This window comes from Neovison vison, chromosome 1 (genome assembly GCF_020171115.1).
Source record: "Neovison vison isolate M4711 chromosome 1, ASM_NN_V1, whole genome shotgun sequence".
NCBI lineage: Eukaryota > Metazoa > Chordata > Mammalia > Carnivora > Mustelidae > Neogale > Neogale vison.
In genome coordinates this window covers 196025319-196048656 of record NC_058091.1, presented here as the reverse complement: position 1 = coordinate 196048656, position 23338 = coordinate 196025319, and the positions used below count along the sequence as shown (strand labels likewise).

At 38.0% G+C, this 23338-nt stretch overlaps 1 pseudogene; it reads right to left on the bottom strand.

Annotated features, from left to right (window-relative positions):
* The window catches only part of LOC122918617, a 35619-nt pseudogene extending 30816 nt beyond the window's left edge, over nt 1-4803 (bottom strand).
* Between the last annotated feature and the right edge of the window lie 18535 nt (nt 4804-23338).

The window sequence follows — 23338 nt, the reverse complement described above, 5'->3', positions numbered from 1 at the left end:
TGCTGTGTCTTCCTCTGTCAGATAAATGAAAATTCTTTTTAAAAAGCAGGGAATGAACTGGGCTAGGACATGACGTGGGCAGGAAAACCATTTAGGAGGGTATTGGTATAATGTGGCAAAATAATGGGCAGGAAAACCATTTAGGAGGGTATTGGTATAATGTGGCAAAATAATGACATTTTAATCTGGTACAATGGCAATTTGAGTGGAAAGGAGCTTATGGATGTTAGAGATGTTTTAGCTAAAAAAATAGAGGATTGGAACAAAGTGTTGAAAGAAGAGTTTAAGATGACCCTAAGGTTTCTAGTTTAAACAAATGGGTGTATTGTAACACTTCTATTGCCATGTTAGGGAATTCAGAAAAAAGTGAAGATGTAATCATGAACTGGTAATGAATGCAATTTTGAGTGTGACATATACAGGTAGAGTAAATTAAAGATAACAGTGTGTGGGGGAAATCCATTATCACCAACAGACCAGGGCAAAGAAGTTCCCTATCCCTGGGTCCTGTGCTTTAGACTGTCCTCCATCTGTGATCCCTCCATTGGGCCAGGGGTTGGATCCATCTACAGCCTAATCCCTTGCCTTTGGGTGCCTAGAACCCCAACTTCTCTGTTCAAATGGCCCCAAACACATTTTAAGGCCTGCCACGACCTTTAACTCAAGGGGACAAGGATGAGCAGAAAAGAAAGATATGCTTGTGGCAACCAGAAAGTTTTTTTTTTTTTTAAAGATTTTATTTATTTATGAGAGAGAGAGGGTGAGAGAGCAAGCACAGGCAGACAGAATGGCAGTCAGAGGCAGAAGGAGAAGCAGGCTCCCTGCCGAGCAAGGAGCCCGATGTGGGACTCGATCCCAGGACGCTGGAAAGTTTTAAGGTCTTTCAAATTGTATAAAATGGACCTGCAGAAATGTTTAAGTGTTCTCAGGATGCAAAGTTGGAGCTGAAATGTGATATCAAACCAGTTGCAAAAAGTGTACAGCAGCCATCTCTTGAGGTCAAACCTGGTACCAGATATGCAAGAAAGCTTCAGAACACATAGCTTGTTGGCCTTGTCCCATATCGTCGCATAATCTGATCATGTGTGAATTTCACAAAAGATTCATATTGTTCTGCTAGTTTGGTATTGAGGATTTGCTCATACTCCTCCTGAATTTTATCTTCATAGTCTTTTAAGAGACCCTCACATATTATTCCAACTTGTCGGAGGGTAAAAATGGGTCCACCTTTTTCCGAGGGTGGGCCTTGTTGCTTTATTCACATTCGTATGTCTAAAGAGTGATGCTATTTGCTGTTGGCATGAAGGGACAGAACGAAGACACACAGGCTAACGTGTCTACACAGGGCACTTTATGGTGCAGTTTGGAGCTGCTGATAGGGGGTTGCTGGATGAGGCTGTGTGCTGGAAACCAGGTGTTTGGAATGAGCTCTTTCTATGCCTTCAATTTCTGGTGCAGAACTTTGAGGAATCCAAAAATTCTAAATTCAAGTGTGGCTTATCTGATCGTTATCAAATATATTTTTCAAGGTAGCAGTAAAGTACATATTTTATTTAATAATATGTTAGCTTGATATATGACTATTATATACTTACATAGATAGTGTATGGGTTTTATTTGTATTCTTGGTTCAGGCTTCACAAATTTTAGCAACAGACCTAATAAAATCAACAGATTTGTGTAATGATATAAGCTCAAGTTAGATTATAGCAGTTACAATGGAAAGGAAAAGAACCTAAAAGTCACTTTTTAAAAAATTTATTCTCTCTCTCCATAGCACATAACATATACCTTTAAGGATGCATTTTACTATCAATCTTAGATTTATTTAAAGATGAACTTGGGCTTCAAAGTGTCTTTAGTCGTGGCCAGCAACAAAAAGCAATGATCATTGAATTTTAAAATGATATATTAAATTGTTTACTTTTCTGTCCTTAAGTCACATTTGTATGTTTTCTGTTCAAATTTTCTTTTTATTAAACAGTTTGGAATAGAGTGAGCACCATGGTTAGTATGATAAAGATATATTAATCACTTTGGGCTTCTGGGGCTACCAAGCAACCTTTCAAAGTTTCTGTTACAGAATTAAAGGAAAGAGGCTTTTTCAAGCTAGATTTATAAATTTCATCTAAGAATATAAGATAAAAATATTACTTACTTTTACAAGATAGTGCAGAAAAAGTAGAAAATTAGCTGTTTTCACATCTGGCTGTGTAGAAGTGAGAACCCTACCTTGCTACTCAGTAACAATATGTATCATATCTGGTACCCATTTAGTTCAGGGAAGAAAAAGCCCAGCAATAATATAAAAGTATCATTATACAGTGAGGTTTTTCTCTTCAAAGATAAGTTCAATTATCAGTATTAGGATCTATCTTGGTTAGAAAAAATTTTTTTGTTTTCCTGTGGAACTCATTTTCATCATATTGTATATCTAATTTTTCTAGATTTATACATTTACACATGTGAGTTTGTTTTCTTGGATTTGACTTCATAAAAAGTACTAACAGATCTTCAAAATAATCTCTCATTCTAAGTAAATTAAAGCAGGCTGCCCAGTTTACTGTGTGTCCAGCTGGCTAAAGGCTTAAACAGGAAAGACTCAAGGAGATTCTGTGGTAGGTATAAGATAAACATGCTCTTGTTTATGTTTTGCTGATACTCTCTGATTGTTTAGAAGTTGGGGAATTTTTTTCCTTGCTTTGGGCTGTTCTTTTAAAAAAACCAAACAATCATCCAGTGTGCCTTTGTGGCTTTGATCTTTGTTTTTATATTTTGTTATACAAGGCTCAAAGTCTTACAGTTTTTGTGTTTCATACTTTGCCAGATCATCCCCTTTCTATATATATTGCCTACAGATGGCTGGAAGTAAAAATAAAGGAAAGGTAGAGTGTCTTAAAAACTGACATCTCCCATAAATCCCAGGAGAATGTTGTATAAATATTGGCATACTTTTGCAGGTGCTAAAATAGAATTCAGTGGCCTTTCACCTGGTGTAATTAACTTCCTTTTATTACTCAGTGTTTACCATATCTTTTCCTAACCTTTGTTTTTTTTCACAGGAATGCCCTTAGGACCAAACCTAGTAAGTTGTAGAGACACCTGCATGCCACAAGGCAAACACCAAACTTCAATCTAGACCCAGAACAAAGGTCCCACAGACTGACTCTACAGATTCTCTAAAGCGCTAGTGTGATGAATTATGTGAGGCTATGTAATCAGTCTCAAAAGGAATGTTACAATGATTTGCTAATTTTGACACTCTCACAGAAACATTAGTACCTTGGGTGACTTAATAATTCAAGCTTATGCTTTTAAATTTGGTTATGAAACACTCTGTGTATGTGGTTGTCTAGGGCACATATTTTAGTTGTCTCTGGAATCTGGTAGATCTTTAACAGAATGTGGGCTGAATTATGACAAATCTTTTGAAGGTTTGTGTCAGGGAGACAAACAAAGTTTATGTTTAAAGTATGCAAAGCCAGTGACACTGGTTTATTTCTTGAGCATACACTTATCACCCGCAAGAAAGCACAACATTATCTGGATTTAAAATATTTAATTTTAAATTTTAATTTAATATCTTCTCATTAAAAATTACTATACCTTGTCTCCCAAGGTATGCTCATGGGAACACTGATGAAGGAGTAACTTTTGTGAACCCAAACTTTGAATTAAAATTGCATTCCTAAATATTTTCCCATTGTAAATGACATATAAATGTTTGAACTTCACACTCAGTATTTTCCCCCAGCAGTGTCCTATTGAGATAATGCAGTGGGAAGGCTGCTAATGAGGCAATCTTGAAAAAGTAGTTTGCAAAGTCATAGCTTAAGTATCAGAGTTGGAGTAACAGAGGGTAAAAGTCTCTTGGTGTTTTCAGAAAGGGAGCTACTGATTCCTACAATCGCATGATCCATCTCAGGGCAATAGTTGTAAAATCCATCTCAAAAGTGGAGGACTCATTACAGAAGAAGATATGTCTTTGCTCTAAAAATCTTATGCTTTTCAGTCCTGTCAGAATTTCTACATAGTGTATTTTTGCCACTCTGAGTACCGTTAAATCTTCAGAGTCATAAGGCCCAAGTAGCAGGACATCTTGTACAGGGCCCTGCACCTGCTATAGAATCTTCCCTTTCTCTGAGCGTCACTGAAATGTGGCAGCCTGTGGGTTACTCAGCCCATGGATTGGAGCTGGACACTCTAATATGTTACATGATTATAAAATCAAACGAGTACTGTAGATCCTGGTTGACTCATTTATAGCAATAATCAGTGCAGGGCAACAACTGGTCTTTTACTTGATTTCCAGGCATGCCTCAGACCAGCAGACCCCTAGAAACTTCATAGTGACACTCTGAGTTTTCATGGGCTTATTTCCCGTCTTGTGGCATGTTTGTGTCTTACTTGCTACTTTTTGCTTATCTGTTCCAATCAGCATGATATCATCAATTAATGGACCAGATTTTCGGTGAGATGCCAATGTGATTAAGATCTCTGAAGACTAAATTAGAGAGCATGAGAAGTGAGATAGCCTTGAGATGAGACAATACAAGTGTATTTGAAAAAAATTTTTAACTGAAGTATAGTTGACATACAGTGTAACATTACTTTCAGGTGTAAAACACAGTGATTCAACAAGTCTATACCTTATGCTATGCTCCCCACAAGTTGGGCTACCATTGTTACCGTGTGACACTGTTATAACACCATTGCCTCTATTCCCGGTGGTATGCCTTTAATCCCTGTGACTTAATTCATTCCATAACTGCAAGCCTATACCTCCCACTCCCCTTCATCCATTTTGCTCATGTCCCCATCCCTACCCCTCTGGCAACCATCAGTTTTTTTCTCTGTATTTGTGCGTCTGTTTCAATATTATTTTATTTGCCCATTTGGGGTGAGAATGAACTGCATCTAATCTTACTCTAAAATTGGTAGAGAAAGAAGAATTGTCAAATCAGTAGCTGTGTACCAGGTGCTAGATTTGTGTAAGAAATTCCAGTAGTATCTTAGAGCTACAACTGGAGTTAACGCCTGATCAAGTTTTAGTCTCCCAGATCTGTCTGCCGTCTGCACAGACAAAATAGCAAATTAAGTAACAAAAGTCACCACTTTGCATTTTTCAAGTCTTTGATGGTGGCACTAATATAATCAGCTTATTCAGATATGGGGTATCGTGTTTTGTTTTCAAGCCTGATGGGAAAAGGAAGTTCCAGGAGCTTCCATTTTGCTTTTTCTGACATAATAACTCTTTCTCCAGTTTCCATGTGAGGGGTGATTTCAGCCAATTGATGAGTATGTATATTTCAATGATATATCCAGAAACTGAGGAATAAGTGACATTATGCTAGAATATCTGGCATTTTGACTTAATTTATAGGCCATGATTAATTTTTACTTATTTTCATCAATCAACCAAGAAAGTTGTTAAAGCCATTTCTCAGCTATTTGAGCTAACACATTAAAATCCAGAATCTCTAGTAAGTGGATCTATATCAATAAAATGAACCAATTTAATTTAAAAAAGTAATTCTATTAAGTTATAGTTTATAAACAACAAAATTCCCTCGTTTTAATCTACAAATAAATGACTTTTGACAAATGTCTATGACTATGCAACCAGCCCAATCAGGAAATTTCTCTTGTGCCCTTTGTAGTTAATCTCCCCAACTCCCTGCCCTAGACAACTACAGGTAGTATTTCTATCACTACAGGTTAGTTTTTCCTGTTCTCAGATTCGATTTAAATGGAATCATATAATATATTTTTTGTTTATGTTGTGTTTTGTTTTTTGGTTAGGCTTCTCTCACTCAGCATAATTTTGTGTTTTTATTTTGTTTTTTCCTTCTTATTGCTGAGTAATGTTCCACTGTGTGAATATACCAGAACTGGTGTAGCCATTCACTAGTTGGTGGACATTTGAATTATTTCTAGCTTTTGGATTTTCTTTTTCTTTCTTTCTTTCTTTTTTTTTTTTTTTTTAAAGATTTTATTCATTCATTTGACAGAGAGAGAGAGAGAGATCACAAGTAGGTAGAGAGGCAGGCAGAGAGAGAGAGGGAAGCAGGCTTACTGCTGAGCAGAGAGCCCGATGCGGGGCTCGATCCCAGGACCCCGAGATCATGACCCAAGCCGAAAGCAGAGGCTTAACCCACTGAGCCACCCAGGTGCCCCTAGCTTTTGGATTTTCTGAATAATGTTGTAAACATTCATTTATAAGTATGTGGGTCTGTTTCAATATTATATTATTTGCCCATTTTGGGTGAGAATGAACTATGTCTAATCTTACTCTAAAATTGGTAGAGAAAAAAGAATTGTCAAATCAGTAGCTGTGTACCAGGTGCTAGATTCGTGTAAGAAATATGGGAATTTCCCAAATTGGGAATATTCACAAACATAAATTTTTATTTCTTTTGATAAATTATTTTAGATGTGGAACTGCAAGGTTATATGTTCATTGCATGTTTAAATATATAAGAAACTCAAATTTAACACAGTGTTATATTCTATTTACCTTAGTCTAAAATATTGAGAATCCATATTCGAACATGTTTTTTGGTTTTCTACCCAAATATGCTAGAAAATTCTTGCAACTCTTTCAGAATATATACAACCAGCCTTTCCTGACGTTTGCTGGTGTCCACTCTAATTATAGGTACAAATATCCATTCTAACTATAGGTACAAATAGAGATTGTAATAATTACTAAGAGAATTGATATCTTCTTAGCAGGCATGTTGCTCTCGACCCGCAAGAACGACAAGTAGCCTGGTCTCTTGTTAATGTTGCTTTCTTTTTCTATTCTCATACCACGCATGCTTATATGCAGTAGGGCACCCTATCAGAAGACATATTCTCAAGACATCCAATCACAGACCTGCTGCTAGGCTTCCCCTAGTTAGTCTATCCAGGGTCTGCTTTTCCTCCCCCACATAGGCTGCCGCTGATATTGACTTGTTTACGTGGAGGTCTGTTTTGGCACCTGGCCAGGCACCATCTTGCAATGGTGGGAACTTCCTTGGCCACAGGGGTCCCCAACATCTCCCCCTTTTTTGTTTTATGGCAGGGATCGTGCCTGTCTTAGGTTGTCAGTAGCAGAAAACATCCTTACCCGTCATCAGACACAAGATATCGATGATCTCTGTCCTGTCTTATGTTGGTATGTTTCTCTACTGATCTTACCCGTCTTTGACTACCAATCCAGCATGCTTAACTATATTTGGGGGGATGTTCCAGCTTCGATCGCCAGCAGAGCTTGTACTAGGGCTCGCTTTTGCTCCTGATGTTGTCGTCTCCACTGATATATTTTCTTAGTGAGAAGTAGCATGCCAATGAGGAGAAGGACAAGCAGACCAATTGTTCCAGCCCATTGTTTAGTAAAGTTAGAAACATTGCCGAGTGCATTTAGTATGTCTGGAAATGATTCGGGCCATACACAAGTACTATTAACCTTAGTGATCTCAGCAAGAAGGCTCTGTGTAAAATTTTGAAAGTCTTCAGACCAGGTGCCTTGTAAATATCAGAAGAGCAGTCGGGAGGAATTGCTAATCGGACTAAGGCTAGAGAATTTTACAGGGGTAACACAGAGCGCAGAAAAAGGAACAATACAACCAACACTCAGTATTTCAGCTAAGCCTAGGGTTTGATTGGTGGTAAAGAACAGGCGGAAAATAAAGGAAGAATTAGTTAAGGGTAAAGGATAGGGCCAAGCTTTCAGAATAGCCCATAATTCATGTGTCGCCGTCAGGGGAATTAGGAATATCAGAGTCCCTCACGACAGTAGGAGGATTACAGCTTCCTCTGTCCTCATCTTCGTTCTCAGGGGCTTTCTGGACCAATCTCTCTGGAATCCAAATCGGCACTTCTTTGTCCTGTGGGAAAACACAAACGGAGCCTCTGCTCCAGATTAATACAGGATCGGGGCCTTGAGTAAGGGCTGAAGCAAGTACTTGTCCTTGAATAATGCTGTCATTAATATCCCTGCATACCTTGATGTATGTGCTTAAATCTTTAGCTTTCCATGGCCTAATGGCCCATTTATACCATTTATTGGCTTGCTCATAGGCCAGTTGTTTAATTAAAGGCATGGCTGTGTCAACATCCCCAAATATTCTCCCAGCTGTTTGCATCAATCTTGCAACAAAATCAGCATATGCTTCATTTGGTCCTTGTATCACCTTAGATAGTTGACCCTGCAAGTCCCCACTGCCCTGGAGGGTCTTCCATGCTTTAGTAGCGGCAGCTGCAATCTGCATATATACAGCAGTGTTGTATTGCAGTTGGTTATGTTTACCAGCGTATGGCGCCATGCCCATAAGCATATCCAGATTCCATTGTGGATTGCCTGCCGTGGCATTATGCTGTGCAACATCCTGGGAATACTCTTGCCATGCTGTCTTCCAGACCAAATATTGCCCTCCAGAGAGGGCTGCCCTTGCTAAATTCCCCCAATCTTCGGGGATTAAATTCATGCCTGCTATGGACTCCACTAGAGAAATAGTAAATGCTGTCTGAGGGCCATGCTGCATGACCGCTTCCTTTAATTGTTTAACTAATTTAAAGTCCAAGGGCTGGTGATATCGTTGATGATTTTGGTCCTCTTGAACTGGGAACATTGAACTGCTATTGGCCCCCCTCCATGCGGTCTTCCAATCCTCATTGGCAGAGGGATGACATTTACATGTCATCTCCTCCGTCAGGGGATTGTAGGGAGGCGGAGCATTAGGGGTCACTGCTGAACAGGGAGGGCCTAGTTTTACTTTGAACTTCCGCTCTAGCTCCCCCCCCCCGATATTTCTTCTTCCCCTTCGCTAGAACTGCTACTTTCCGAAGCTCGAAATGAGCGTTCTTCTTTCACTTCCTCAAGTGCCTCAGCGCCCTCCTGAATAGCTGAGTTACATCTCGGCTTACGTCCTCCCAGGCACCCTCTGACTAGAGTCCATATAACTAACGTTCCCGGCGGCAATGGTTTGTTCTTATCCCTCTTCTTAAAATCCTCGCCTATCAGTGGGTTAAAGCCTCTGCCTTTGGCTCCAGTCATGATCCCAGGGTCCTGGGATCGAGCCCCGCATCGGGCTCTCTGCTCCACGGGGAGCCTGCTTCCTCCCCTCTCTCTCTCTGCCTGCCTCTCTGCCTACTTGTGATTTCTCTCTGTCAAAAAAAAATAAAATCTTTAAAAAAAAAAAAAAATCTTCGCCTAAATGGTCCCATTGGGGAATATTTAGCAAGCCCTCGTCCAGAAACCAAGGCGCCAGGGTCTCAACTGTATTCAAGAATATCCTAGCAGTTCTCGTTTTTAACGGCATGCCATTGGCCTTTAGAAGGTCCTTTAGGGCACCCTCTAACCTCGACTTTGACAGTTCAGATCCCATAATTAGAATCCCAACCTAATGGTTGTTCAGCGTATACTCGCCCCTAAATCCCGGCTCTAAGGCCGCCCCGCTTCTTATTGCAGACTTGTGAAATCCCGGCTCTATGGCCGCCCCGCTTCTTATTGCGGACTTGTAAAATCCCGGCTCTGTGGCTGCCCGCTTCTTATTGCGGACTTGTGAAATCCCAGCTCTATGGCCGCCCCGCTTCTTATTGCGGACTTGTACAAGTTTCCCACCACCTTTGTCGTGGTTTTACCCCGCTTACCTGCGGACTTCTCCCTTGCAAGGTTTTCCTATTTTTCTTAATATCTCCCGGGTTTCGGCACCATTTGTCGCTCTCGACCCGCAAGAACGACAAGTAGCCTGGTCTCTTGTTAATGTTGCTTTCTTTTTCTATTCTCATACCACGCTTGCTTATATGCAGTAGGGCACCCTATCAGAAGACATATTCTCAAGACATCCAATCACAGACCTGCTGCTAGGCTTCCCCTAGTTAGTCTATCCAGGGTCTGCTTTTCCTCCCCCACATGGGCTGCCGCTGATATTGACTTGTTTACGTGGAGGTCTGTTTTGGCACCTGGCCAGGCACCATCTTGCAATGGTGGGAACTTCCTTGGCCACAGGGGGTCCCCAACACAGGCAGCTTCCCAATGTGAGAGAATTTATTACAGTATTTAATAAGAGAAAACTGGTCTTTTCAGATTAAGGAGAAGGTGCTGGTAAGAGCGGCTTATGGAGACTAATTAAATGAATTCCTTGCCCTAAGGCTGTGCCACTATGAAGCTCTTCACTAGGTAATTATCCCACTTGGCTCTCATGACAAATGCTATGGCATAACTTGAGTTAAAAGTTTCTTCTAAGGGGGGCACCTGGGTGGCTCAGTGGGTTAAGCCTCTGCCTTCAGCTCAGGTCGTGATCTCAGGGTCCTGGGATCGAGCCCCACATTGGGCTCTCTGCTCAGCAGGGGGCCTGCTTCTCCCTTCTCTCTGCCTGTCTCCCTGTCTACTTGTGATCTCTCTTTCTGTCAAATTAAAAAAAAAAATTTTCTTCTAAGGTTTTTATTTTATTTTTAAAGTTTATTTACTTAATTCAACCTTAGACAATAAAACAGTTGTGAGTTCCTTTTAATGCCTATGTCAGGTAGTGTCCTAGGCACTGAAGATAAAGCACTGAACAGAGTAATGTATTCCCTGACCTTAAAAGAATTTACAATCTAGTATGCGTGTTAGTTACAAAACACATGAACATCCAAATAAATGCACAGATATGAATCATGGTAAGTCCCATAAAGGAAAATTAAAACATATCAGTAGAGATTATTACTAGGGAATTTACATTGAAGAGTGTTGGGGCAGAGCCAGCTCTTTTGAAGAAGTGGTGATTAATCCTGAGTGGTAAATTAAAGTTAGTTGAAGAGGGGGGATGAACACCCAGGCAAGGTAAAGGGCAAGTGTGAAGGTGCTGAGACAGGAGAGACTTTGTACTTTCAAAGGAACTGAGAAGTCCTGTTTTGCTAGAATAAAGGAAAAAGGCAAAGGGAGTGTACTGAAGAGCTAGGCAGGAGTCAAATCTTGCAGGGTTCATAAGCTTTGTGAAAGCATTTGGGTTTTATTCCAAGTGCAGTGAGGAATGATTAAGGGCTTGATGCAGAGTCATGATTTTAAGTTCAATACTTTAAAATATCATCTAACTGTAGTGTAAAAAAAGGACTGAAAAGAGCCCAGGCCGGAAGTGGATCATGTGGTAAGGAGTTCAAGGTACGTTAGAGAAAGAGTGACACCAGCGGGAGGGAGAGATAGGTGTATTTGAGTTGCCCCTTGGGGGTAGAATCCATAGGAACTGATAACTGATTGGCCATGGGGAGCTGATAGAAGGGCAATTTCTGAGGATCACTTTGGGTTTCTGGCATGAGCAGCTAGAATTGTGGAGATATCAGTTACTGCCACAGGGAAGGCTGGGAAGAAAGCAGTTCTGAAGGGATGATCAAAGCTTAGTTTTTCACTACATCAAAAACTAAGGATATATTGTATGGTGACTAACATAACACAATTAAAAAAAAAACCCACTTAGTTTTTGAGTTTGCTTCCTAATGGGATGTATGAGTTAGAAATGGAAATTTTTCAATAGATGAATATCACCTACGTCAGAAGGAGAAGCAGAGAGGGAATGTAAGACCAATGGCTGAATACATGAACCATGAAATGCTACTATAAATGCATCAGCAATTGACCCTGTCTAGTGAGTGTCTCATCACCTTAACTCTCAAAGATGACCTGGTCTCCTACTTTCCCAAGCAATGATCTTGTATCAGATCTTCCCATTCTTTACCCTATTCCACTCGGAATCAAAACACTCTCAATGCTTTCCCCCCAAATTTCTCTCCACTCTTGATTTTCATGGAGTAAATCCCTCTGGTTCCTTTTATCTTATCTACTTTCTCTTGCCATTTGAGCCTGAAGCGTTGATTTCTCTGAGTTTCATCCTGGAACTTCTTATTTCTTACTGTTTGTGCATTCACACCCAGATATAAAAAGCATGTAAACATGATACAAGTTAAAATAAAATTCTCAGTTTTTCACTGAGGTTACAGATTTCAAGAGCAAAACAAGAGCTACCAAATACTTAAATAACTCAAATTGAATTGTTAAACCACCTATTCTGAATATATTAAAGATTATGAATTTCCCCCCGTGTTTAGTGATCACATTTTTCCACCCTCCAAGAGAGTGAAGTTTTTGAGGTATTGGAAGAGAATTTTCTTGAAGATGGTTGAGGAATCACCATTGTGGTGCTGGAGGATGGGTGTTTTCTCTTTTTACCTCAAACCAAATGAGGTGCTTTGCCATGTACTGGTAGACTGTAATCTCATAATACATTTAAGAACATTAGATACAATAATTCTTAAAGTAGTATAGTATTAAAAGAAGGAAGGTATTATAAATGCAGGAAGTTGCTATGTCTGGAAGTATGTGAAATGTTTTTGGCTGTCATAAACACCCTTTTTGTTTTATAGGTCACTACAGAGGCTAAAATAGCTTGTACCCCCCCTCCTCCTTTTTAGAGCAAGGTCTTTTCTCTGGTGATGTGTGAAATGATTGGCATAACTCATTGACTAGTATATAAATTAACAGACATAGGTGCCATTTTCAGTAACTCATTGTTTACAGATGTTGTGCTTTTGATTTTTTTTTTTTACTTAGTATGTAGAATAACATGATAGTGAGGTGATTGGTTTTTGTATTTTCCTATTTCCTATTTCCTGTGAATGAAGATCTGTAGCTTCATTTCACCTCTGTAAACAGGGCTATTACATTTCCTCTCTGTAAATAGTTTCTAAAACAATTAAGATTTTCAGAAAAGTATAGCTGTTTAGATACAGAGACATCTGTAAGTCTCAAAGGTGCCTTCCCTCTAAAAATCAATGAACAATTTTTGAACTGTCAACTTTAAAAAATAATGATATGTAGTTTTGTTTCTTTTTCTGTTGAATCTTGGAAATTATTTTAGTGTTTCATATTATACAGTATTTTATTTATTTATTTTGAAAGATTCATTTATTTTATTTGAGAGGGAGAGAGAGAGAGAGAGAGAGCAAACACATGAAGGGATAAGGGCAGAGGGAGAGGGTCTGACTTTGTGCTGAGTGCAGACCCCAGTGCAGGGCTCAATCCTAGGACCCTGATCTCAACCTGAGTGGAAACCAAGAGTTACATGCCCAACCAATTGCACCACTGAGGGGCCCCATATTACACAGTATTTTAGACCGATTGATAGGGAATTACATTAGCCTACAAATTACATAGTGATTTTAGTGATTATTTCAAATATTTAAACCTAAAATTAGACTGACTGACTTTTATTAAAGAAAAAAAAGCAAGAACCATGGATGGCATATATTCAAGATACACACTATTTGCAATGATGCCTGTACCAGTGTTGCTCATAGAATTCTAGGCATTTGAAGGATATTTGGATAAACCTGATTCTTATTCAAAATATTTGTATATATAATTTAAATGTTATGAATGTATATTGGATTTATAATGTCATAACTGGATTGAATTGTATTAGCATGTGTTATATGCATAATGATTATTTCAAATATTTAAACCTAAAATTGAATAGATTGATTTTTTATAATTTACTGAAAATGCAGGTGGTTTTCTATTCATATTCAAGCCTCAGTAAATTTTTCCCTGATTTTAAAAAAATATCATTTTGTTCTTTTAATATTTATGATGCTTAAACTACTCCTTTCCTTTCTGGAAGCAATGATGATTTGTTTAAGCATGATATCTATGCCAGTTTTTAAACAACTATACTATATCATAAAATTATTTTTAAGCATATGCAATTTCTGTGAGAAGAAATCCTATCTCTCTAAATCATACAAATTGCTTCATTGAATATTGTTGTCAAACCCAAAGCATTAAATCATGCTTGGTTTCTTTCTCTCCGAATATAATGCAAGGACGTTTCCTTTAGATAGGGCAAGCAGAGAAGAAATGACAGAGCACTGTGAAGGCCTTGCAGTCCCTTCCTTGCATACCCAAAGGAGAAAATTCTATTGAATATTCTATTGTTTGGTCATATCTTCTTTTATAGAAAACTCCCACCTTATCTCTTATCCTTACTTTTTAGACTAAAGACTGAAAACAACTAAATTTATTTAGTAATGTGATAGCAAAGCTCAGACTATATATACAATAGATAAAATATATTAATATATTACATATATATAATTAATGTATATAATACAATATAATGAAGTGCTCAGTACCTAATAACCTTTGGAAGAGATGCAAAGTGAGTAAGTGGATGTTGTGCTACAAACTGCCTAATGAAAAGCTAGGGAAATTTAATTTTTGTCTTTGGCATTCTCTTAACAAATTCTTTATCTCCGATCCATTTTCTGTCTCTCTCAGAAATTTTTCTCGTTGCTTCTATGTGTAAACATTTTGGAATCTGGTGGTGGGCTCGGCACTGACTACTCGCTGATTATGAAGTGTATTTTGGTGCCGTGACTGACGCCTGTAGAAAGCCATTGGAAGGTGTGGATTCAGAAGACTCAGTGAATTCCTTGAACTCCCTCCACAACCAGACTGTCAGTGTTATAAGGAAAACCATAATAATGAGACAAAAACTTGAGAATTCCAAAGGATTTGATCTCTCCTCTCTCCCTCTCTTTCCTCATTCGTACTCCAAGCTTTTATTTCCTCACTGACTTAATTTTATTTAAACTGATGCATGTACTTCCATATTCTAGACTCTAACGTTTCTTAGAAGAGGAACCGTGTCTGAATAGGCAATGCAGCATAGTAGTCAAGAGTCTGTCCAAAGGCAGACTGCTTGGGTTTAGATTCTCATCTACTGCTACCTTGCTTGGTGACCTTACACAAGCTACTTCGCCACTCTGTCTCTCAACCTCAAAGTGTGTTTGTGAAAACTATATGGGTTAATATGTACAGGATGCTATATGAATTCCTGGCTAATAGTAAATGTGTGAATATTTATAGTATTATCATTAGTCTTTGTCACCTCTGAGTCCAACATGGTCCCTAGCATTGAGTAGGTGTTATAAAAAGATTATAGAAATAAATAGAGGAATTAAACCCAGAGCGCCTTGCAAAATTTCATTGTATAGTCTCTTCGCTAGAAATGTTATTATTCCCATGACGTCAACAGAAGTAGATGATTCTGAAATTGGAGCCAGTTGTGTTGGGCTGAAATATTTGCCTTCATATCAGTTTCAAAAGCTAAAATAGAGGTGAGGAAGGGGTATTAGACAAGTTCTAATCATACAAATTTTGTGAATTTGTATATCTTCTGATATCCAGAACCATATACCGAACATTCTACTGAGGCTTTTATACCCCATATTTAAACTGAATCTATCTTTCACTGATGTGGGGAACAAAGGCAGAAGGAAACATAGATAAAATTAAATATCCTTATAACCTGCAGCCTGTTGACAAATACTTGAGGCAAACAGAGTAAAATGTTCCTTCAGGAAACACCTGTTTTGTGTGTGTGTGTGTGTGTGTGTGTGTGTGTGTTTAAGATTTTATTTATTTATTTGACACAGAGAGATCACAAGTAGGCAGAGAGAGGGAAGGGGGCTCCATATTGAGCAGAGAGCCCAATGCAGAGCTTGATCTCAAGACCCTGAGATCACGACCTGAGATCGTGATCTCAGGGTCCTGGGATCGAGCCCTGCGACGGGCTCTCTGCTTGGTGGGGAGCCTGCTTCCTCCTCTCTCTCTGCCTACTTGTGATCTCTGCCTGTCAAATAAATACATAAAATCTTTAAAAAAAAAAAAGAAAGAAATGTTCTAGGTAAATATCTTAAAGGGTGTGAGAAGGCATACGGGAAAGCATGGAATACTTAGGCAGGGGTACAGATCTGCTTGGCAGCTGATTTTTGCCACCTCAGGTATAAAAAGAGTAGACATAAGGTTGGACTAAAATTTTGGTTTCAAAGAGGAGGCAAAATAGAAAGCCGAATGTGAAATTCTTTGAGAGCGAGGGCTTGAAGTGATGTCTTGATATCTGTGCTGGTGAGGAAGTGAAACTGAAGGGAATGGTAGAATGAACTGGAGAAAGGAACATAGTTAAGGGATTTGAAATGTCCTTATCTTATTCTGTGCTTACCCTCAATTCTCTCCATTTCTCATGCTTCAGCCGTCTGTTTCCCAAATGTAACACCTGACTCTTCCAAAGTTTTGGTCAAGATACTCCCTTTCCTGGAAAGTTTTCTTTTTTTGGAAACTGTTAAAGCCAAGCCCTACCCAAGCTAAAAAAATTCCACCTCCTCACAGGAAACGTTGGCTCTGTAATTATTTACTTTATCCCTTCTTTTACATGATATATGTATTTTTTTACTCATTTTTATTAAGTTCTGCCTTTTTAAAGATTTATTTACTCAAATAGTTGTTTCTCTCATTAGATCATGGGTTCATGGTATGTAGAAATTTGGCTCATTTGTCTTTGTTTTTGTCTTGACGAACTCTATACCCTCTAGTGTAGTAAAGAAAAATAATTATGGTCTCTGGCTCATAGAACTTATGTTCTAGTGGAGAAGAGAGACAGTAACTGAGCAAAGAAGTGAATAAGATAATTTTCTATTTTGATAACTGTATGCCAGGAGGAAGGGGGGGGTGGTTTTAGTTAGGGTGGTCTGGCAAGATGTCCCTGAGGAGAAATAATGGGACTGAGGAGGAGCCTTAGGAAGAGCCCATGGCAGGAAAAAGAATGGCAGGCACTAAGGCCCAAAGTGAAAAAGAACAAGGTAGGCTGCAGCTTTCAGCTGGGCATGGGCAGAACACTGACTCAGAAAGAATTTACTTGGTTAATGGTCCCAGTGTCATGTCAGTGAAAGAAGTTAACACTGGACAGGAACTTTGGCGACCTTGGACACATCACTTTACACTTTTGAGCTTAAGTATTCTTCAGTAATACGAAGCAGTTGGTCTTCACGTCTAACATTAAGGCTCTTTTGGTATTTGATTCCTCTTCATTCTGATAGATGGAGTAACCTTAGGATTTCTGAGTAGTGTGTGGCCTGGACAGGAAATTAGATTTTTCTCCTTTCTTGTTCATAGTAATTTTGAATCCCCTGTTTGAACACGCTGGCATCTGTGTGTGTTTTTGGAGTACAGCTAGGGACAGAGGGAAGGGGAATCCGTAGGTACACTTCTTTGTCTCAAATAAAGCTTCTTTTTAACCTGCAGAGAAGAGTCTGGCTGCTGTTCAAAGGCATAGATATATTCAGAACAACCAGAGCAGTTTCAAGGAATTTGGGGGTAAAACAAAGAAAGAGAACCCATGATCTTCACCTTTGCTACCTGTGAAGATGAACTGGGAAGTTTTGGGTTTAAATTTTTAAGTCTCCCATATTATTTTTCTGCTGACAGACCAGACTGGGCATTCCTCCTAAATAGAATTACCATTGCATTGGTGAAATGCTACCCCAGCCTTACCTCTAATGAAAAAATTCTAATAGATAGATAAATAGTCCCAAGACAGATAATACCATATTTAGTTCCTTCTCACAGATTTGCAGAAAATTAGATCTGAGATGGTACATTTGCTCAAGAGGATAAAAATGAGTGATTGCAATGGTTTATATTTTTGAAGTCAGTGATGGATATTTTTTTAAAAGATTTTATCTATTTATTTGACAGAGAGACACAGCGAGAGAGGGAACACAAGCAGGGGGAGTGGGAGGAGAAGCAGTGTTCCCCCAGAGCAGGGAGCCAGATGTGGGACTCGATCCCAAGACCCTGGAACCACAACCCGAGCCAAAGGCAGACTCTTAATGACTGAGCCACCCAGGCACCCCAGTGATGGATATTTTTTATCTTAACTTCTTAAATTCAAATTGCAAGGGGTCAGAGACGCTTAGTTTTGATTAAAGATTAATATAAATTCAAACATAGATTGAATTTGGACCCTTTTTTTCCCAGAAAAATGGTTACTTTGTCCAGTTAGTATTTGAACTGTTATTTGTGTTAAAGATGAATATATGACAATATATATTATGTGAAAATGATTTATAAGATGTGGATGCAAATAGACTTTATTTTCAGACATAAAGAAAAACACTTTGTGTTTGGAGGAAGATGATGAGTTGGGATTTTCATGCTGTTCTGATTAAAAGACTGTTCCTTTGATGATTAAAAAGATGAGATATAGGGGCACCTGGGTGGCTCAGTGGGTTAAAGCCTCTGCCTTCGGCTCAGGTCATGATCCCAGGGTCCTGGGATCGAGCCCCGCATCGGGCTCTCTGCTCAGCAGGGAGCCTGCTTCCTCCTTTCTCTCTCTCTCTCTCTGCCTACCTCTCTGACTACTTGTGATCTCTGTCTGTCAAATAAATAAATAAAATCTTTAAAAAAAAGATGAGATATAAAATGATATTATTTGAGATAGTTTTAATTTTCATAATGAGGTTAACATTCCAGAATATAAATTGCCATAGTAATTCTAGATCTTTTATTTGTCATTTTCATGCAAACCAGTTAGCTATGGGATAACAAGAGGGTGCTTTAAAATGTAGTTCAATTTTTTTTTAAAGATTTTATTTATTTATTTAACAGAGATCACAAGTAGGCATAGAGGCAGGCAGAGAGAGGGAAGGGGAAGTAGGCTCGCTGCTGAGCAGAGAGCCTGATGCAGGGCAGGCCTCCATCCCAGGACCCTGAGATCATGACCTGAGCCGAACGCAGAGGCTTAACCCACTGAGCCACCCAGGCGGCCTGAATATAGTTCATTTTAAGGAAGGTATGTTGCAGGAGAAAATTTTTTCATTCATTTGTACACTACTTTTGTGAGAAGTGAAGATATTGAAACATTTCTGTTTTTTCAACAAAGAAAACTTTCCCAGTCCCTTTTTATCTTAAGATAAAGTAAATTCAAATATGTCACACTAAATTTTTTTATAGGGTTAGTATTAAATTTTGCCGAAAAGTGATATACCAGGAGATTTAAAATTTCTGCTACTGCAAACCTAATACCTCTGTTATTCAGCATGTAAGTATATTGTTAGCTGAGTTTTTTTTAAATCTTCTGAGTTAAATAGAGAAATTACCCAAATGTTTTAACTTTTTTGGCTTATGTCTCCACTGGGTTATTTTCAGAAAAGAGATGTTATCGATTGTAAATCTACCATCAGAACTAACCAAGAAATGGTGGTATGGTGGTATCAGTGTCAGTGTGCTTTTAGAAAGACTTCATAGACACATATATTGAAGGCTATCACAGAAGATGTTAGCTAAAAAAAAAAAAAAATCTATAGGGGAAGAAACAATTTCATCCCTCAAATACTGAACCTGAAAACTTTAACAGACTAAAAACTCACATTTAAAAAACTTAAAACATAATACTTAAAATCAATGAGAAAAATAGAAACTACTGAATAATGCAGAGATCCCTATTACTTAATAAATTGAATAACATTTATTTTATAGAAACTTGACAGGCCACCGAATCAAATAAAACACATGGCTATCTTGATTAGAACAGTCAAAAATGAATGATTTTAATAGACTTGCCTATCCTTCAGTGTTTCCAACTCTTTGTCACCTTCTTTTTTTATTTGTTTTTTTTTAAAGATTTTTTTATTTATTTATTTGAGAGAGAGAGACAGTGAGACAGAGCATGAGCGAGGAGAAGGTCAGAGAGCGAAGCAGACTCCCCATGGAGCTGGGAGCCTGATGTGGGACTCGATCCCGGGACTCCAGGATCACGCCCTGAGCCAAAGGCAGTCGTCCAACCAACTGCGCCACCCAGGCGTCCCTCTTTGTCACCTTCTTTATGACTTTAACACATGTAACGTCCGTCTGTCAAAAGTGGTTCATCCAGGACTTCAGAAGAGCAACTTGAGAAGGTAGAATTATTCTCTCAGAATCTACAATGAACTGTGTTCAGCAACAATGGTTGCTTTATGACACCATTTAATTAGTGTGTTACGGGGCGCTCAGGTGGCTCAGTTGTTAAGTGTCTGCCTTCAGCTAGGGCCAAGATCCCAGGGTCCTGGGATCGAGCCCCACATTGGGCTTCCTACTCAGCAGGAAGCCTGCTTCTCTATCTCCCACTCCCCCTGCTCGTGTTCCCTCTCTCACGGTCTCTATCTCTTTGTCAAACAAATAAATAAAATCTTAAAAAAAAATAGTGTGTTATGGAAATTGTAACCTAATATAAAAGTCAAACATGGCACTATTGTGTCATGTACCCCCTTTTAATTGAGGCTAATATTGATGAGGGGTGACCCTATTTATGAAAAGAAATCTGTCTTAGGGGGTGCCAGGGTGGGTTGGTGGGTTAAAGCCTCTGCCTTCTGCTCAAGTCATGGTCTCAGGGTCCTGGTATCAAGCCTAGCATCAGGCTCTCTGCTCAGTAGGGAGCCTGCTTCCCCTCTCCCTCTGCCTGCCTCTGCCTACTTGTGATCGTCTCTCTGTGTCAAATAAATAAATAAATAAATAAATCTTTAAAAAAGTCTGTCTTAGGCATATGATTTCCTAGATTGTTCTATTAAAATTTTAATTAGTTTAGAAATTTGGTTTTATTAAACTCCAAGATCTTACCCACTATATCTAATCTACTATTTGTTTCTGAAAGAATTATGTCAATTCTGTAAGATTAGAGAGGTCTTTTTTCCTTCTGTTCCCTAATCAATAAATAACAAATTTTGAAAGGAAGATAACTCATTCCTGCCTCATCTTGATAAAATGGAATATGAGAATCTTATGTATTTGTGAAGATCTATATTATTTATATATATATATATGGAATTGGCTTTTATTTTTTAAAGGAATGTTTTGAGAGGAAACTGGCATATATTGTGGAACAGATAGGCTTTAAGAATGGGAGATAAGACAGTTATAGTACTCTAGAAAGGAACCCCGAACCCAGCCTTGCTTATCTGTGCATGTGAATTGTAAATTTCTTAGTATAATAAAATAGTTGTGCAGCTAAAATTTTGAATGTAAATTAACTCTTTAATTAAGGTCAATATTGAATATTAAATATGTAATATAGTTCCGTGAATATTTTAAGATCATGAATTTAGTACAAAGCAGGTTTATGACTTACTTGACAATATTTTATAACATATTAATTTTGCATTTACAGTATTTATTCCTAGTTAACAATTATATATTTATTTGCCTGTGATTTTGTTTATACCAGTTTTCCTTGGTATGTTGTAATCTCCATGAGGCCCTGAACCACGCTAAACTTGTTTTCTACAGTATGTTCCAATGTTGCCACAGTAGGCATTTAAATATTTGCTAAATGTTGTTTTTATTACATAATCTGTGGTCAGTTGGAAGAGATATGTAGGAAAAACATTTTTATATAGCATGTTGTTGAACCCATATATAGTTTTCTATTTTATTTTATTAAAGATTTTATTTTTTTCAAAGTTTTATTTACTTATTTGAAAGAGTGAGAGAGGCAGAGAGACAAAGAGAGACAGAAAGACCAAGCAACAAGTGGAGGGGGATGGAGGGAGAGGGCAGAGAGCCTGACAGACACTGGATCCCAGGACCTTGGAATCATCACCTGAATAGAAGGCAGATGCTTAACTGACTGAGTTACCCAGGTGCCCCCATACTTTTCCATTTTAATATATTGTCTTTAGGACTTTGTATAATTTGACTTTCTAAACATTGTTTCTCTTGGAACTCTCATTCATATTTATAATTTCAAATATATAACTCATATATTCAAATATGTAATTCATATATATATTTGCAAATAAACTCTCTCTCAAATTTTAGAACATTTTTTAATTACTCTTGACTATCCTGTCACCTAAACTCAGAATGTCTAAAATCTGATTTGTCATTTATTTTTCAAATTTACTTTGATAATTTTGTCACATATTTCTAAGATCTTGATCAGAAAACTATACACATCTTAACATTTTTCTTTTTGCTTCTTTTATCTGTCCATAACTATACCTAATTAGTCATAAAGTTGTATTGTTCTGTCCCTTGTTATATCTTTTGCATCTTCATTCCTTTTTCATTACTGTCTTTGAAGCCCTTACTTTTTCACACCTACCATAGCCTTGTTCCCTTCTCTTCACTTTCTCTCCTTCCCAAAGCTCTGGAAATTTCATCGCCTGAAGCACCATGATCAACTAATTTTCTGTCCTTTTTTTTTTTACCCTTTAGTAAAAAATTATGGAAGTCACTCAATAAATTCTTTAGATCAACTCATTCCTTCCACCCCATGCAAAGAAAAAATGAATTTAGACTGAACCACTTTCCTAATATCATCTTCCAAAATTGTCTTGGAAGTTTCTGCACTTTGATCCTTTACGAGAATGTTCATATTTAGCCTGGTATTCAAATCTACTTACTGACTTTTTTTTCTTTTTAGGTTTACTGAGATAACATTTGATTTAATCATTAAACATAGAGACTTGCACATAGTAGATATTCAACTAAAATTTATTAATTTTGTTTGGCACATGGAAGCTAATGTGTGTCAACTTGGGATACTGCTAAAGAACAGTTCTATTTTCATTAAATTAGCACAAAAATTTCTAATCTCTGTGTTTGAGAATTCTTTATGGATGGACGAGAGTACTTGTTTCCTCAGTCCTGGGCAGCCTACAGTGATAGGGGTTATGGAGTCAGTTATCTCACTGGGTTATCTCCCTGTGTGATACAAATAGCATTGTTTTCTACATGTGCCATCTGTGACAAAAATTGAGCAATGCTGTGGGTAGCAATGCACTGATATGTTCAGTTTATAATAATTCAACTGTTAATATTGCCTTCTGATTTTATTATGGAGGTAAAGCAAAATAAAATTGGTTTATTAAAGTTGTCTTTTTGCTGTCAAGTGTGCCATTTCTGGTTCTTTTCCAGTGTCACCTGGAGGCATCATTTTGGCTACTTGTCCCCTTGGGGATTGTTGCTGTCACTAGATTAGCATTTCCTCATTTTTGTGATAAACTATTTTGTATGACTTCATGCTTAGTGAAAGACTCTTATGGAAAACATGCCCATGGCTTTTATAAGTGAAATAATATCAGAAGCAATTTTACATATTTTATAAAATATCTATTTTATATCTTTGTCAATTTTATCAGTTCTATGTGCTCACATGGAGAATTTTTTTTTGTTTGTTTTGAAGGCATCTAAGAAGAAAGTACACTTACCATGGTTTGTCTTCCTCTCTGATTTTAGAAACAAACTGAGGGTTACAGAAGGAAGGTGTTGGGGGATGGTGTAGCTGGATGATGGGTATTAAAGAGGGCATGTGTGGTGATAGGCACTGGGTATTATTATTAATTTTTAAATTTTATTTTATTTTATTTTTTTATAATTAAAAAAAATTTTTTTATAAACATAGAATGTATTATTAGCCCCAGGGGTACAGGTCTGTGAATCGCCAGGTTTACACACCTCACAGCACTCACTATAGCACATACCCTCCCCAACGTCCATAAC